This window comes from Sciurus vulgaris (assembly GCF_902686455.1).
Source record: "Sciurus vulgaris genome assembly, chromosome: 10".
Lineage (NCBI taxonomy): Eukaryota > Metazoa > Chordata > Mammalia > Rodentia > Sciuridae > Sciurus > Sciurus vulgaris.
The window spans coordinates 96,257,797-96,274,900 of record NC_136470.1 but is presented as its reverse complement, the minus strand read 5'-3'; positions in this window follow the sequence as shown (position 1 = coordinate 96,274,900).

Here is a 17,104-nt window from a genome sequence, read left to right as displayed (position 1 = left end):
GCCTCCCTCCCATACTCCTTATGCATCATCATCTGCTTATCAGAGAGATCATTCGACCTTTGGTTTTTGGGGATTGGCTTATCTCACTTAGCATGATATTCTCCAACTGCATCCATTTACCTGCAAATGCCATAATTTTATTCTTCTTTATGGTTGAGTAATATTCCATTGTGTATATATACCACAGTTTCTTTATTCATTCATTAATTGAAGGGCATCTACATTGATTCCACAATCTAGCTATCGTGAATTGAGCAGCTATGAACATTGATGTGGCTGCATCACTATAGTATGCTGATTTTAAGTCCTTTGGGAATAGGCAATTTTAGCAAAACTCTTTCTCCACCCCTATCCACATGGTCTCCTATGTTTTCATTATTATGCACCTAAATGTATTTTTCTTTCTACTTAGTTCTTGATAAGCATTTTATGTATGTAGATTTTTTTATAAAATATTGGTAAATTCTCAACTCTTTCTCATTAGAGTTTTTCTTGTCATTCCCTTCCTTCTCTTAATCTAGAAATCCCATTAAACACTTCCTTCATATTCTTAAATATTTTTCATATAAAAAAGTCTTTATATCACTGTGCTATGTTCTGGGTACACCCCTCAATACTACCTTTTAACTAGTCGATTATCTTTTCAACTATATCCAGTCTTGAGTTTACACTAATTGTTGACTTTTTTATTTCCATGATTAATTATTTTCATTTCCAGTATTTCAAAGTGTTTTTTTTTTCATATCTGCACAATCTTCTTTCATTTCTGCGCAATTGTATTCATTATTTTTCTTCTTTTTATTAAATTTTATTCTTTATCTCTCTGGCAATAGAAAGCCAACTTCAAAGTTGTTTCAGAAAACATCATTATTTTTGTAAGCTGAGTGAATTCATATTATAATAAATGATTTTCTTAGTTCTTTTAGCATTAGTTTTCTTTGAATGATTTAAAATTTTGGTTTGGAGATGCATCTTGAATATGGGCTACTTCACTCATTCTGGATGCTTCACTTCTCTTACTCTGAGATGTTTTCCTCTTCTTCTACCACTTCTTCAGGGGACCCTGGAACATATCCTGTGTTGACCTCTGAAGATGAGAAGAATTTCAGCTACAAGATCTCTGAGCTACGAGGTGCTTACCTCAGATTCTCGTTATTGGCTATATCAGGGATAGTTTGATTCTCTGAGCACAAAAATTGATAAAGTTTTTGTGAAACTTTTGACCTCAAGAGAATTGAATACCTAGCTAACTCTCTCTACCCCTTGCCCTTAGAATCCAGAACTATTCTCTTATCATCATTCTTTATTTCTGCTCAGTTGTGGGGCCAAGGTAATGTTGATCTCAACCTGCTCCTTGTAACTATGATTATGTCCACCTACCAAATGTTTCTGTTTTTCCTTCCAGACACTTCGTAGATGTATTAGTCATCTTTTCATCACTGTTAACAAAATACCTGACAAGAACAATTTGGAGGAGGAAAAGCTTATTTCAGGCTCACAGTTTATAGAAATTCAGTCCCTGGTTGACTGACTCCATTGCTCTCTGCCTGACATAAGGCAGAACATCGTGGGGGATAAGACATGGGCAGAGGAAAGCTGTTCAGTAAAAGGAAGCTAGAAAATAAGGAGAAGAGAGGAGAATCCAACCAGGAAATACAATCCCTAGAGCACAGCCCTGATGACCTACTTCCCCTACCCATGTTCTACCTGCCCACAGTTACCACTCAATAATTCATTCAAATTATTAATCTATCAAATGGACTGATCCACTGATGAGGTTACAGCTTTCATAATCTCATCATTTCACCTCTGAGAATTCCTGCATTAACACAGGATCATTTTGTGGATGTCTCATATACACACATAAGAATAGGATTTTATTTCTTTACCCCAAATATAGCCTTGTGATTTTCTTTGGTGAATGAAATGAGCAGTATCATGCTCACTTTCCCTCTGCCATGTCTACTAAAAATGCCCCAATGGTATTCCTGCTGCTGTCAGAAACTTCCTTGTGCACTCAGCTCTAATATCTTAGCAAGAGACGATTTCAAGCAAGACATGAGGCATGGTAAAAGTACAGCAAAGTTTATTAGAATAGAAAGAAGGGGAGGGGGAAACACTCTCAATGGACAGAGTGGATTGTCTTGAAGCTATTGACAATTCACTATTTTTTAAATTATCTTTTTATTTTTACAGACTGCATTTTGATTCATTGTACATAAATGGGATACATCTTTTCATTTCTATGGTTGTACATGATGTAGATTCATACCATTCGTGTAATCATACATGTACATAGGGTAATGGTGTCTGTCTTGTTCCACCATTTTTCATACTCCCAACCCCTCCTCCCTCTCATTTCCCTCTATTTAATCTAAAGTTCCTCCATTCTTCTCTTACTCCCCCACCCCCTCCAACCTCCATTATATATCATCATCCACTCATCAGGGAAACCCTTTGGACTTTGGTTTTTGGGCTTGGCTTATTTCACTTAGCATGATATTCTCCAATTCCATTCATTTATCTGCAAACGCCATATTCTTCTTCTTCTTTATGGCTGAATAATATTCCATTGTATATCTATACCACAGTTTCTTTATCCATTCATCTGTTGAAGGGCATCTGTCTGGGTTGGTTCCACAATCTAGCTGTTGTGAATTGAGTTGCTATAAACATTGATGTGGCTATGTTACTGTAGTATGCTGATTTTAAGTCCTTTAGGTATAAGCCAAGGAGTGGGATAACTGTATCCAAATCTCCAAAGTTTATAAGGAACTTACAAAACTTTACACCAAAAATACAAAGAACCCAGTCAATAAATTTACAGCCAAGGAACTGGACATACACTTTATGGAAGAAAATATATAGGTGATTAATAAATATAAGAAGAAGTGTTCAACATTTCTAGTAATTAGAGAAATGCAAATTAAAACAACTCTAAAATTTCATCTTACTCTAATTAGAATGACTATTATCAAGAACACAAACAATCATTGATGTTGGCTTGGATGTGGGGGAAAAGGCACACTTGTCCATTGCTAGTGGAGTTGCAAATTGTTGCAGTCACTCTGGAAAGCAGTGTGGAGATTCCTCAAACAACTCACTTTTTTATGAGTTCAGTTTTCATTGGAGTTAAGGGACAGTTTCCATAGGGTGCCACCTGAGCACCACCTCCTAGCTCTTGATGGGCAGTTGGATTATGTCAGATTTCTAAATCCCTGTGGCATATATCTTAAACATTTGTGTCTAAGTGAAACCACGGGAGTGAAAATTTCCAATTACAACAAGATTAAGTAACATTCCAAGGACCTAAAGGCAACTTCAGTCAGATTGGTTTGTGCTTACTGGTTTTATCTGGAACTTGTTTTCTCATTGATTTTATGAGAGCCTTAGCCAAGGAAATCTGTCCTCTTTTAATCAAAGGAGTTTCCGGTAGACATCACCCAATATACAGTTTGAGATGGGCTATTATGTTAAGTCAGAGCATGGCCATTATGACTTTAAGCTGTTTCTTTTTTTTTTTTTTTTTAATTGTAAACAAATGGGATACATGTTGTTTCTCTGTACATGGAGTAAAGGCATACCCTTTGTGTAAGCTGTTTCTTTAAAAACATGTTGAGCATTAGCACAGAGTCTGTGCTTACCCGCTCATGTTTACCTAGTCCCTATCACTGCCATGCACCTGGAAGCCAAGGTGAGGATGCCATGGAGCAGAGTTCTGTGCCAAGCCTCCGTGGGGAGACCATGTAAACAGGAAATCAACTTTTCTATTGTAAGCCACTGCGATTCTGGTGTTGATTTCTGCTGCCCTCTGACCTAGACCATCCAGACAGGTTTACATCTTTTTTTCATTTTCTCTTTGTGAATTTTTATATCTGTATGTTTACAGCAGAAAGTAGCTTCAAAGCATGAACTTATACTGTGATCTTGCTGATAGTCCACTCTGTATCTCCAAAGAACTTAGGTTTTGTGATTTAAACAAAATAAATAAAAATGCACAAAACACTAAGTAAATAATACAAGCTGTGTGTTTATACCTGTTACAAGAAATAAAATAGGTGGCTATCCATGTTCCATGATCTCTGTGTCTGTACTCAGTTTGTGGCAAGTATGTGGCTTCAGTAATAGATACCATAAACTGCTCAAAGCAATATACCTGAGTTCTTCCTCACTTGTTTCAATTCTAAATACTTCTCAAACATGGAGAAAGCTTTCAATCCCTTTTCTTTTCTGTAAAAGTTCATTCATTGTAAATTTGTCACTTTTGTTATTACTCACTAAATTATACCTGAATGTCTTCAAAAGGTCTCTGGCTAGGAACTTCAGTAGAGCTGCAAATAGGCAAATCTTCTTTTCCTTTCTCCATTCCTTTGTTTCTTGTTCTTTGTTCTTTACTCTGTCTATAGTACACCCTTCTTCGGGTACAGGGAAATGGAAGTATTTGTCTTGGCTTTAATTATGCAATGAAATGCTCTTTCCCCTGCTGGAGGACTGCCATATCCTAGGAACAAGCAAAAGGCATCTTTTGGAACCAGATAACCTTCTTAATGGCATAGAAATCATGGCACATCTATGGCCACATATTTTATTTCTTTGCAACATGCCTCCTACCTATGATCCTTCACCTCAAATTTATTAGCATATAAAACTATTCCTTCACTCCAGCAGTGAAAATTGTCTTGAATTTTTCAATATTTAATTGTCTATTAAATGTTTTCCTAGATCAATTATTCTGGAAGGTAGTTTCAATTCCAAAACAAGCAAACCGAAAGGAACTTTAATCTCCTTGTTGATCTCTCATTAGAACCTTTCTAAAAAGCACTAATCATATTCCCAATAATAGCCATGTAAGAGATCTAAGATGCTCTGCCTGCCACCTTGAACCTGAATTAATAAAAAGACCTAACATCTATGTAGTGCATTACAGTTTTCAGACCTGTAAATATTATTTTTTTTCCTCAGATCATTTTTTTCCTTGTCAGAGAATCAAACAGATTTGAATCTAGGGCTTGCACCATTTCATCTGTATTTTGGGATACACCAAAGAGATCCATTCAAGTCTTGATGGACAGCAGCATCTGGTCCACCAGAATTTCCTTCATACTTGTTTCAATCTTCAGGAACTTCATGAGGCCCAAAAGAATGTGTATTCAAAATATCACTTGGAAATAAAGTAATTATAAAGGTAAAAAAAAAAAAATAAAAAAAAAAAACCAAACTATTCCCTTTTCTTTTAGTGTGACACATATAAAAAAAATCTACATTCAAAGGTTTGGAACATAAAAGGTCATCAGATTGCAGTTGAAAGCAGAATAGAAGGAAATGGAAAATTCTTCCTTTGGCTCCTGAGGGTAATCTTTGTGTTCTTTTCTTCATCACAAGTTTGCATTATTTCCAGTGGTGGAGAGCAATAGATTTTACTGTGCTTTATTTTTTCTTTGTGTTTTATAAACAATATTACAGTAATAGCCAGAAGCCAGGGTCCTGATCAAAGTACTAGCTATAGTGCAATTCTGCTAACAATAAAATTGACAAAAGGGAGAAATTATACTAAAAAAAAAATGTGGAATTTTTTTAAAAAGCGGCTCTAGTTTCCCAACTCAATTTATAAATTTAGTATTTCCTTCTCTACCACCTCTCTCTACACCTTCTTCTAATTCAACATTTTTCTAAATCCTTTTAGAATATGTACAAAAGTGTATTCCATACACAAGCGTAGCTTCATGATGCGGCACATATACCCGAGATGGACGAAGGCATTGCTGACATGAAAACATAGCTTAAAGAAGACTGAATTTTTGTCTTAACATCATGTTAAGCTTCTTAAATTTAATGTTTCCAAGATAAAAACATTGTTCCATTTAATTTTTTACTCTTACATCCCCTTGAGTGTCCATGCTTTCTTTGGTTTCCCTGGAAAACAATATGTCATTTCACCCAGAGTTATCCCATTTCCATAGGAAAGGTTTAGAAGTATTTTTGAGGCAGGATGGCTCTTCCAAAATGTGCACCAGAAAAGACTTTTCTTAAATAACTTCATCATGGACTTTTAGAGCAGGAAGAGACTCCATCCAAAAAAACATTATCCAGCCCAGTGTTTCCAAAAGGATTGTTTAGAGTTTGCTGTTAGTACAAATTGCAAAGTGCATAAAAGATGACAAACCACTCAAGGAAACATAGTTTCTGGTGTGTTTTCACTGGTGGTCCAAAACTATATGCACTTCCATTAATTTGATATTTATTTATCCATTTTAGGGTTATTTTTCTTGCAAGAGATACAGCCTTAATTTGATAGTTATTTTTACATTTCCTTTTCAAAAATAATTTTTGTAAATCAATTTGGACAATGAAATATGGTAGGTTAAAAAAATGGACAGTTAATACAGAATTTGTAAAGGCCTTAAAGGAAGTATATATAAAAAGAAAAAAAATGTTCTTGAAACCATGATTCTAGGCTGACCTTCTTATTTGATATATGAGAACCAGGAAGATGAGATGATTTGCCCAAAGTCTTCCAGTCTAAGAGCTGCTCCTAGCCCTTTTCTTTGTTCATAGCTACACTGCAGTCTCTTTAATGCTCTCTTGTAATAAGAATATTCATTTTCATGCTTAGAATTGGACATAGTTGAATCTTGTGAATGAGAAATGTGGCAAAAGTTTTAAAACAGATTAAAAGTTTCTTCTTTTTAAAAAGTATCAGAGGTAAAGAAATTAAGTTGCTGTCCTTCACTTTCCCAAAGATGATTATTATGCCATTTCTTGTGGGTGCACTGAGCCAGAACTGCAGAGATAATAGGTTATTATAGGAAAAGTTGGCTTTGACATTTGTATGATAAATTTGGAGTCAATTAGATGAAAAACACTCTATTAGATAAAGTGGGTGTACCAATTACTATGACGATGGCCTACTGCTAATAATATAATTGAAATTAAGAGAGGGGAAGGCTTAGACCTCAGAAACTGACTAAATCAGGGACAGTAATACAATCTTGTAAACAGTGCTTTTATAGCTATTTTCAGTTGTTTTCAGAATTTTTCTAATCCAATGTCACTGTTATTATATATTAAAACCCCACCCTGTGATTAGCCCAAAGATGTTGCAGTACTTAGCTATAAAATGCAAAGTATAACAAAACAGTTACACATCTCTTCATTATAATGCAAAACATGCAGACATGAAGCCTTGGTAGCCCAAAGACAGTATTTTTGAAATAAAACATCAAGCCTGTAGCTAGGTAAGTAATGACTGCTTTTTAATTCTTCCTGGAAGGAGGATATGTTAGACTCACCAACAGGGGAAAAAGAAACTCGTCCACATAGTGTGATTTCCACAGCTGTGAAGTAGCTGTCGGTGGCCAGCTGCCAAGGTGCTTCAATCTCAATTGAACAAAACGAGAACAAGTGTGTTCTAAGAAACAATCCTGCAAAAGGATGGCCTCGTATTGGATTCTTTTTCATCTTCAATGATTTTGTGGCCCATATGAATTTAAAATGGAAAATGAAATATTTATCAACAATCAAAAACAGACATGTCCGACTGCGTTATCTGAATTCAATGCCTCTTTCATCTCAGAGAATAGAAGGCTGCTTTAGGAGAGCCTTCACCCTGCTTCAGGAAAACTTCCTTTCAGGGGATACACCATGAAAATTTAACCCTGTCAGTTCAAAGGGCCTTCTCTAGGGAATGACACTTTAAATTCAAGAGAGAATTAAACACAAGGTGCCCACCATCTAAAATTCAGGACTTAAAGTCCTTTTTAATTAGTAAAATGTAATCACAGTAGCTACCGTTTTAAGTTCTATTACATGCCATAGATAGTAATCAGTGGTTTACATGCTTTTATTTGTTTTATCTTTAAAAAAGCCTTGCAAAGTAGATGTTAGTATTTTCTACTTCACGCATGAGGGAAGTGAGAAATACATTGGATTGTGTAGAGGGAAACGAGGGGGGGGGGAGAGGTGGAGGAAGGAAAGATAATGGAATGAGACAGACATCATTACCCTATGTACATGTATGACGACAGGAATGGTGTGAATCTACATTGTGCACAACTATAGAAATGAAAAGTTGTACCCCTTTTGTGTACAATGAATCAAAATGCAATCTGTAAAAATAAAAAATAAATAATATTTTTTTAAATGAATGTGTTATCAGTTACCATGAGTGAAAGCTGCATTTGGACCAAGATTTGTCTGTCTCTTAAATACTGATGTTCTCCCACTACCCTTTTCTATTTCTTTCCAAAATTTCTTCCTCCTCTTATTTCCTGCCTATATGCTTTGGGGCCTCTCCTCCCCATGCTTCGCACTGCTCCCAAGATCCCATTGCATCCTATTGGTCCTGCCATCATTATTGTGAAAACATTCAAAATGCTCTTTTCTGGTTTGTGAAATGTACACCATACACAGTCTGTCCACAGTTACTCCACTGTGCAGTCATACGCTAGCACTCCTTCCTTCTATCTAACCATAATTACTTAGTACCCATTAATAAATGCTCCTCATGGGACTCTTCTCCCGGTCCTCCCCAATCCCTAGCCACCACCATTCCACTTTCAATTTCCAGATGTCACACGTGAGTGAGGTCATGCAGTTCTTGTCTTCCTATGCCTGGTTTGTTTTACTTTACAGAAGAATCTTCAGTTCCATTCATGCCGTTGCGAATGATAGGATTTAATTCTTTTCATGGTTCAACGGTATTCCATTCTGTTATGTACCACATTTTCTTTTTTTAAAATTTTATACTTTTTAGATATACATGACAGTAGAGTGTATTTTGACATGCTATATATATGTGGAGTTCAATTTATTCTAATTAGGATCCCGTTCTTGTGGTTGTACATGAGGTGGAGATTCGCTGGTGGTATATTCATATATGAACATAGGAACTTATATCCCATTCAGTCTACTGTCTTTCCCCTATTTCCCTTCCTTCTCTTCCTGCTCCTTTGTCTAATCCACTAAACTTCTATTCTTCCCTCCCCCCATGTGTTTTATCATCCACATATCAGAACTTTCAGCCTTTGGTTTTTTGGGGGGATTGGCACTTAGCATGATAGTCTCCAGATTCATCCATTTACTGGCAAATGACATAAAGACATTCTTTTTTATAACTGAGTAATATTCCGTTGTGTATATATGTCACATTTTATTTATCCACTCATCTGTTGAAGGGAACCTAGGTTCATTCCATAGTTTAGCTATTGTGAACTGAGCTACTATAAACATTGATGTTGCTGTGTTACTGTACGATGCTAATTTTAAGTCCTTTGGGCATATACTGAGGAGTGGGATAAAGGGGTCAAATGGTGATTCCATTCCAAGCTTTCTGAGGAATCTCCATACTGCTTTTCAGAGTGGTCACACCACTTCGCATTCCCACCAACAATGTATGAGTGTATCTTTTTTCCCCATATTCTCACCAACATTTATTGTTACTTGTATTGTTGATAAATGCCATTCTGACTAGAGTGAGATGAAATCTGTATAGTTTTAATTTGCATTTCACTAATTGCTAGAGATGTTGAATATTTTTTCATCTATTTGTTGACCATTCATATTTCTTCTACTGTGATGTGCCTGTTCAGTTCCTTTGCTCATTTATTAATAGTATTATTTATTTGGGGAGGGGGTTCTTTATATGTCCTGGAGATTAATATTCTGAGGTGCAGGTGGAAAAGATATTCTCCCATCCTGTAGGCTCTCTCTTCACATTCTTGAATGTTTCTTTTGCTATAAAGAAACATTTTAGTTTGATACCCTTGCATTCATAGATTCTTGATTTTATTTCTTGTGCTTTAGGAGTCTTGTTAAGAAAGTTAGTTCCTAAGCCAACATGATGGAGATTTGGGCCTACCTTTTCTTCTAGTAGTCACAGAGTCTCTAGTCTAATTCCTCCTTGATCCACTTTGAGTTGAGTTTTGGACAGTGTGAGAGATAAGGGTTCAATTTTTTCTGCTACATGTGGATTTCTAGGTTTCCCAACACCATTTGTTGAAGAGGTTTCTTTTCTCCAATGTATATTTATGGTGCCTTTGTTTAGTATGAGATAACTTATTTATGTGGGTGTATCTCTGTGTCTTCTATTCTGTTCCATTTGTCTTCATGTCTCTTTGGTGTCAATACCATGCTGTTTTTGTTGCTATTGCTCAGTAGTATAATTTAAAGTCTGGTGTAGTCCTGGCATCTTGTGATGGGATAAAGACTAATTTGGGATCCTAACATCTCAACGCCCTTCTCTTTTTTGTTTCCCTCCCACACTGCCTTTGGCCAGCTTCAGATTCCACTGGTTTGTATGATACTATATGACATACCACCTTCTACCTGGATCCCCTAACATGGTTGAGTAATTTCTATAGGACTAAGGAGGATTCTGATGGATCCCTGGTTCCCACGTTAAGTTTCTAGACACCCTGTTAATCTCAACCCATAACACTAAGTCTGGACTTATGTACTGCACTAATCTGGCTAGTTCTTTTTTATTCCTTCATTAAATAGGTCAGTAAATTCAAGCAAAATAATGAAATCAATTTAAACTAAAATCTAGAAGTGAACTGAAAATTACAGCTATTCTTAAAGCCACCTAACAAATTCATACACATACTTTGTTATTGCCAGCTTCAGTCTTATTCCTTTTCTTTTAAAATCTTCCATAACATATAAACAGAATATAGACAAAAATAATTGAGAAATTTGCTGATTTTCTAACATTATTAGGTTAACCAGATCTCCAAATTTCCAAATCCATCATCATATCCCATTACCCTCCAATAGAATTTTTCTGAATTGAACTGTAGTGGGTACAGGTGTACGCGCACGCGCGCACACACACACACACACACACACACACACACACACACACACACACAAACAACCATGTTGGATGGGAATAGGCAGGGTAGAAAATACACATGTGGTTATGGCTGTAGTTCTTATGGTTGTTTTCCTCCCATACTGCCTTTGGCCAGCTTCAGATTCCACTGGTTTGTATGATACTATATGACACACAACCTTCTACCTGGATCTCCTAACATGGTTGAGTAATTTCTAAACGACTAAGGAGGATTCTGATGGATCCCTGGTTGTTTTCCTCCCTAAACCACAGTTAAATGAAAAAATCCAGTAAAGATGATAATGATGGGGCAGAAATGTATATTTATTTTGTGCAACCAAAGTTAGCCTATTATCAACTTGAAATAGACTGGTATAAGTGCAAGATATTCTATGCAATTTTCATATTAACAAAAAAGAAAAAATTTGTAGTAAGTGCACACATATACACATAGACTCAGAACATACTACTACAGAAAAATCATCAAAATACACGAGGATAGAGAATGGGGGATAAATAAAACATCATCAAAACAATCAGAAAACAACAAAATGGCAATAGTAAGCCCTTACCTATCAATAATTACTTTGAATGTAAGTAGATTAAATTCTTCCATCAAAATACATAACATGAATGAAAGGAATAAAAAACAACTCAGTTGCCTATGAGATACTCGCTTCACATTTAAGGACAGACATAGATTGAAAGTGAAGAAATAAAAAAAGACATTCAATACAAATGGAATATATATGTATATTCATTACACATAATATATATTATATATCAGACCAAACATACTTTAAGTTAAAATAGATAAGAAAAAGAAGAACATTCTATAATGGCAAAGGGGTCAATTTATCAAGAGAATACAGCAGTTATAAATGCACTCATCAGTACAGCACCTAAATGCATAAAACAAATATTAAAGGGTTTTTAGTGTTAAAAGGAGATATAAATAATAGGAGGGAATTTCAATACATCACTCTCGATGTCAGTCAGATCATCCAGACAGAGAACTAATATGGAAGCATTCAGCTTGAGCAATACCTTAGACCAACTGGGTCTAAGGTGTAATATAATACCTTACATGAGGATATATAAATCCTCAGCAAAATACTAGAAACCAAATTGAACAAAACTTCAAAAAGATTGTTCACCATGATCAAGTGGGATATATTCCTGGAATACAACAATGTTTCAATATTCCTAAGTCAATATATACAATACACCATATTAACAGAATTTTTTAAAAAATCAGATCTCATCAGATACAAAAAGCATTTGACAAAGTTAAATATACTTTTGTGATAAACATTTAACAAATTAGGCATGGGAAGAACATATTTTAAGATAATGACGGTCACACATAATAAGGCCATCACAAATACTAAGACCCAGAACATGACAGGGATGCCCACTCTTGTTGTATATTCTTGTGACAGCCATAAGAGAAAGAAATTAAAGGCATCCAAATAGAAAAAAAAGAAGTGTAACTGTCACTGTTTGCTGATGACATGATCTTACATAGAGAACAATCAAAAAGTCCATTAAAATAATTAGTGGAAATGGTGAACAAATTCAGGAAAATTGCAGGATATAAACTCGACATACAAAATCGTTACTTCTCTAAACTAACAATGAATTTTCAAAAAAAAAAAATCAGAAAACAACCTAATTTACTTAGCTACAAAAATATAAAGTAAAATGCATACAAATAAATTTAACCAAGGAAGTGAAATAGCTTAATACCAAAAACCATATAAACTTAATGAAAGAAATTGAAAAAAGCACAAAAAAGTAGAATGATATCCCATGTTCATGGATTAAAAGAATTAATGTTGATAAAATGTCCATATTACTCAAAGCAATCCACAGGGTCAATGCAGTTTCTGTCAAAATCCCAATGTTATTTTTCATAGAGGAAAACAATTCTAAAATTCACATGGAAACACACAACACACACACACACACACACTCAATAACTAAGGCAGTCTTGAGCAAAAGGAATAAAGCTGGAGGCATCGCATTACCTGACTTCAAACTGGTCTACAAAGCAATAGTCATTAAAACAGTATGGTAATGGCATAAAAATAGACACATTGACCAATTGAATGGAACAGAGAGCACAGAAATTAAACTACATATCTAAAGTCAATTGATTTTTGACAAAGATATCAAGAACATCCATAGGGAAAAAGACAATTTCTTCAATAAATAGTGTTGGAAAAACTAGATATCTATACACAAAAGAATGTGGGGTTATGAAAATGCTGTAATGAGACAGACATCATTACCCTACATACATGTATGATTGCATGAATGGTATGAATCTACATCATGTCCCACCATAGAAACGAAAAGTTGTACCCATTTGTGTAACAATGAATCAAAATGCAGACTGTGAAAATTTTAAAAATTTAATTTAATTTAAAAAAATGAAAAAATAACAACAAAAATGGAATTAGACACATACCTCATACCATAGACATAGTTCAAAATGAATTAAGAGTATAAGTTTAAAACCTGAAACTGAAGCACTACTACAAGAAAACTTAGGAGGAAAAATGTACAACACTTGGTCTGAGTAAAAATATTTTTAGATATCACCCAAAATATGCAGGCAACAAAAGCAAAAGATAGGTAATTTGGATTACATCAAAATAAATATTTCTACATGACAAAGAGAGTGAAGAGACACCTATGGCTTGGGAGAAAATACCTGCAAGTCATATATCTGACAAGAGATTAGTATCCAAAATATATGAGGAATTCGCACAACTTTTCTTTCTATGAAGAAAACAAGTATATAATTAAGAAATGGGGAAAGATCTTGAATAGACATTTCTCAAAAGAAGAAATGCAACTAGCTAACAGATACATTTTTAAAATGCTCATCATCAGCAATAATTAAGGAGCTGTCAGTTAAAACCACAATATCACCTCAAACCTTTTAGAATGTGCATTATCAAAATGATAAACAATAACAGTGTTAACAAGGCTATTGGTGGAAATATGAATTAGTGTAAACACTATGGAAAGCTGTATGAGAGTTTCTCAAAAAACAAAAATAAATTATCATAAAATAAAGCTATCCTACTCATAAAAGATAGAAAATCAGCATGTTGAAGAGATGTCTGCACACTTGTGTTCATTACAGCACTATTCACAATAGCCAAGTTATGGCTACCAGTGGATGAATGAATGAAGAAAATGAGGTAGGGGTATGCAATGGAATACTAGTCAACCTTAAAAAAGGAAGACTTCTGTCATGTACAACATGGATGGCATTAGAAAACATTATGTTAAGTGAAATAAAACAAACAGAAAGATCATTACCCACATGTTCTCACTTATATGTAGAATCTAAAACAATTCACACATAGAAGCAGAGGTTAGGATAGTGGTTACCAGAGGTAGGAGGAAAGTGGGAGGGAAGGAAAAATTAGAATCAAAGCTTACAAAGCCTTAGTTAGTTAGAAGGGATATATTTGATCTTCTTCAATCTATTGCACAGCATAACCAGTACAGCTATAAACCGCGTGCTGTACATTTTAATATCACTAATAGTAAATCCCTAATGTTATCAAACAAAAATGCCAAATATTTGAGGGTAATTAATTTGACATAATGATTCCAATCAAAAATCATAATATCACTTCAACCCCATAAATATATACAATTATAATTGGTCAATAGATAATTTTAAAAAGTAAAACCATCCCAGGCACTTCTAGTTAGTGATAATTATTGAGCATATAAAGATGAATAAAACCAATTATTTGGGTGAAAAGAAGAAAGAAAGAAAAAGAGAAAGAAGACTATAACCATCCATTTTTCCACCACTGTCTTACCTTTAGCATCTTACATGGGTACATTGGTCACACTAGTTTCCATTAAAACAGAGGGTCTGCTCTTAAACATTTTACTATTTTTAACAGCTGCCCTCTATTCAAGCAAGTGTCCTATTTTAACATACCCTTAATAAGTATTAAGAAATATGCCCTGTTTTTGCCAGAAATATATTTTCTCTTGGTCCTATTTTCTGAATAATCCTTCTGATCTCATGGAAAGAGTTGTATTGTTCCTATTGTAAAGTATGAAAACGGAATCAAAGAATGTTACAACCCAGATCTATCTCCCAAGCTCACACTACCTCACCTCAATCTTCTGCTTCCCAATCCACTGATTCCTTTTGTGAGTCTGCTCTTTGGGCCAATATATGCTTTGCCTCGGTGCTGGTAAGGAGGAGCTTTTCTCTTTTCTTAGTCACATCACTAATGAGCTAGGATACCTTGCCTTACATGTCACAGGCAGTTGCCACATAGAATTTCAGTCCTTCCAACCAGGTGGTGCTATGTTTTTCAAACCCAAAGCAAACATCACAGTATGCACTGCCAGTGGGCTTCTCTTTGTTGACAACATAAAAAGAAGCCCATTTCTCTCCAAGGAGAGCGGCCTTTTTCCCTTTCTTAGCTCAGCACACATGCCAGCCAAAAGTCAGCAGCACTATTTATGGAAATCGTTTAGGGTTGCACTTAGACCTCAGGCAGTCAGTTCTGCCCTGGCTCCATTCACCACCTCCAGGAATCCTGTCAGCCAGATGCACTCATGTCAGATGCAGGAAGACTTCATTTTTTATTGTCCTACTGCTATCTTATCACTATTGCTATAAGAAAGAGTCTCATTTCAGAGCCAAACAATTATTTGTTAGGAGATGCTGAAGCTAGAAAATTGGTTTGTACCTCAAGGAGCAGAGAGAATATAGGGGAAAAAAAATCTGATCTCTTGCTGCACCATTGATTCCTGAAGGTAGAAAAGACCAAATGAGAATTAAAATGCTTTCCATCCAGAGAGTAGTTCAAATGGGTTTTGATTAAGTACAAAATCTTTTCAGATGAGTTGCTAAAATAATAGTCTTACTTTTAAGTCAAGGAAGAAGTTAGATAAATTGACACCTAAGATCAAATATTCAAATGAAGAGACATATATTTGTAATATTTGTATCTGCTTTGAATTCAGAAGGAAAAAAGAAAAATCACCATGACTACTCACATTTTTAATAGTTTGCCAGATTTTTCTACTTGAGATCAATCATTTGTCATTCAACCAGTAATTTTTTAGTTGTCCTCTATGTACCAGACACTGCTTGCACCAGGGAGTTCCCAGTCCTCTGAAGAAGAAGACAGGTCGTCCGAACGCAGGGCAATGAATATTCTGGTGGAAGTTCAATTAGGATTTTACTGGATCCCACACAAGGGATACCTAACCCTGGCAGGAAGTAGAGGCAGAAAAGGTTTTCTTATGACTCCTCAATTGACTCTTGAAAGACATGCAGAAATCCGCTAGCAATGATCAAAGGTAAGGTACAGAAAGCAGCACAGAGAGCAAAGAATACAGTATAGGAAATGTTTTATATATTTCAGGATAACCAACAATGCAACATGCAGTACCCTAGCTATTTTGCAATTCTGTTGTTCACATATTTAAAATTGAATTTGCTGTCCCTCCTGAACCTTGAGCCTTCCATTCTTCTTGAAATACCCCTAGTCTCAATCCTTAGGTTTCCCTTTAATTTTTCCTTTCACCTCATTTTTCCCATTCAGGAGCTAAATTCAACCTCTTCCAATTGCACACCATGTGGGTTTGTGGGGGAGGGTGTTTGTTTTGCTTGCTTTATACCAGGGATTCAATCCAGGGCACTTAACCACTAAGCCACATCCACCGCCCTTTTTTATTTTATTTATTTACTTATTTATTTGTTTGTTTGTTTTTTATTATTTTGTTTTGAGACAGGGTCTCACTAAGTTACTTAGAGCCTCACTAAGTTACTGAGGCTGACTTTAAACTTTCAATCCTCCTGCCTCAGCCTCCCCAGCTGCTGGAATTATAGGTGTACACCATTGCACCCGGCAACCATGTGCTTTTAATTTCCTCCCTTATCCAATTGCTAGTACACTGAACCAAGTCCTTCCTACTTTATACCTAGACTATGGCAATAGCTAGCTCTCTTCTCCCTGTTCCATCAACTCATTCTATTGTCTTTAGGTTTATTTTTTTGTTTGTTTGTTTGTTTGTTTTGGGGGGGGCAGGAGGGGTGAAGTATGATATTTTTTCAGTATTTTTTTTCTTTTTTAAAAATTCTTACTTTTTCTTTTTAGTTATACATGACAGTAGAACCTATTTTAATATATTTATACAAGCAAGGAATGTATCTTATTCTACTTAGGACTCCATTCATGGATATACGTGACAGTGGGATTCACTGTGATATTT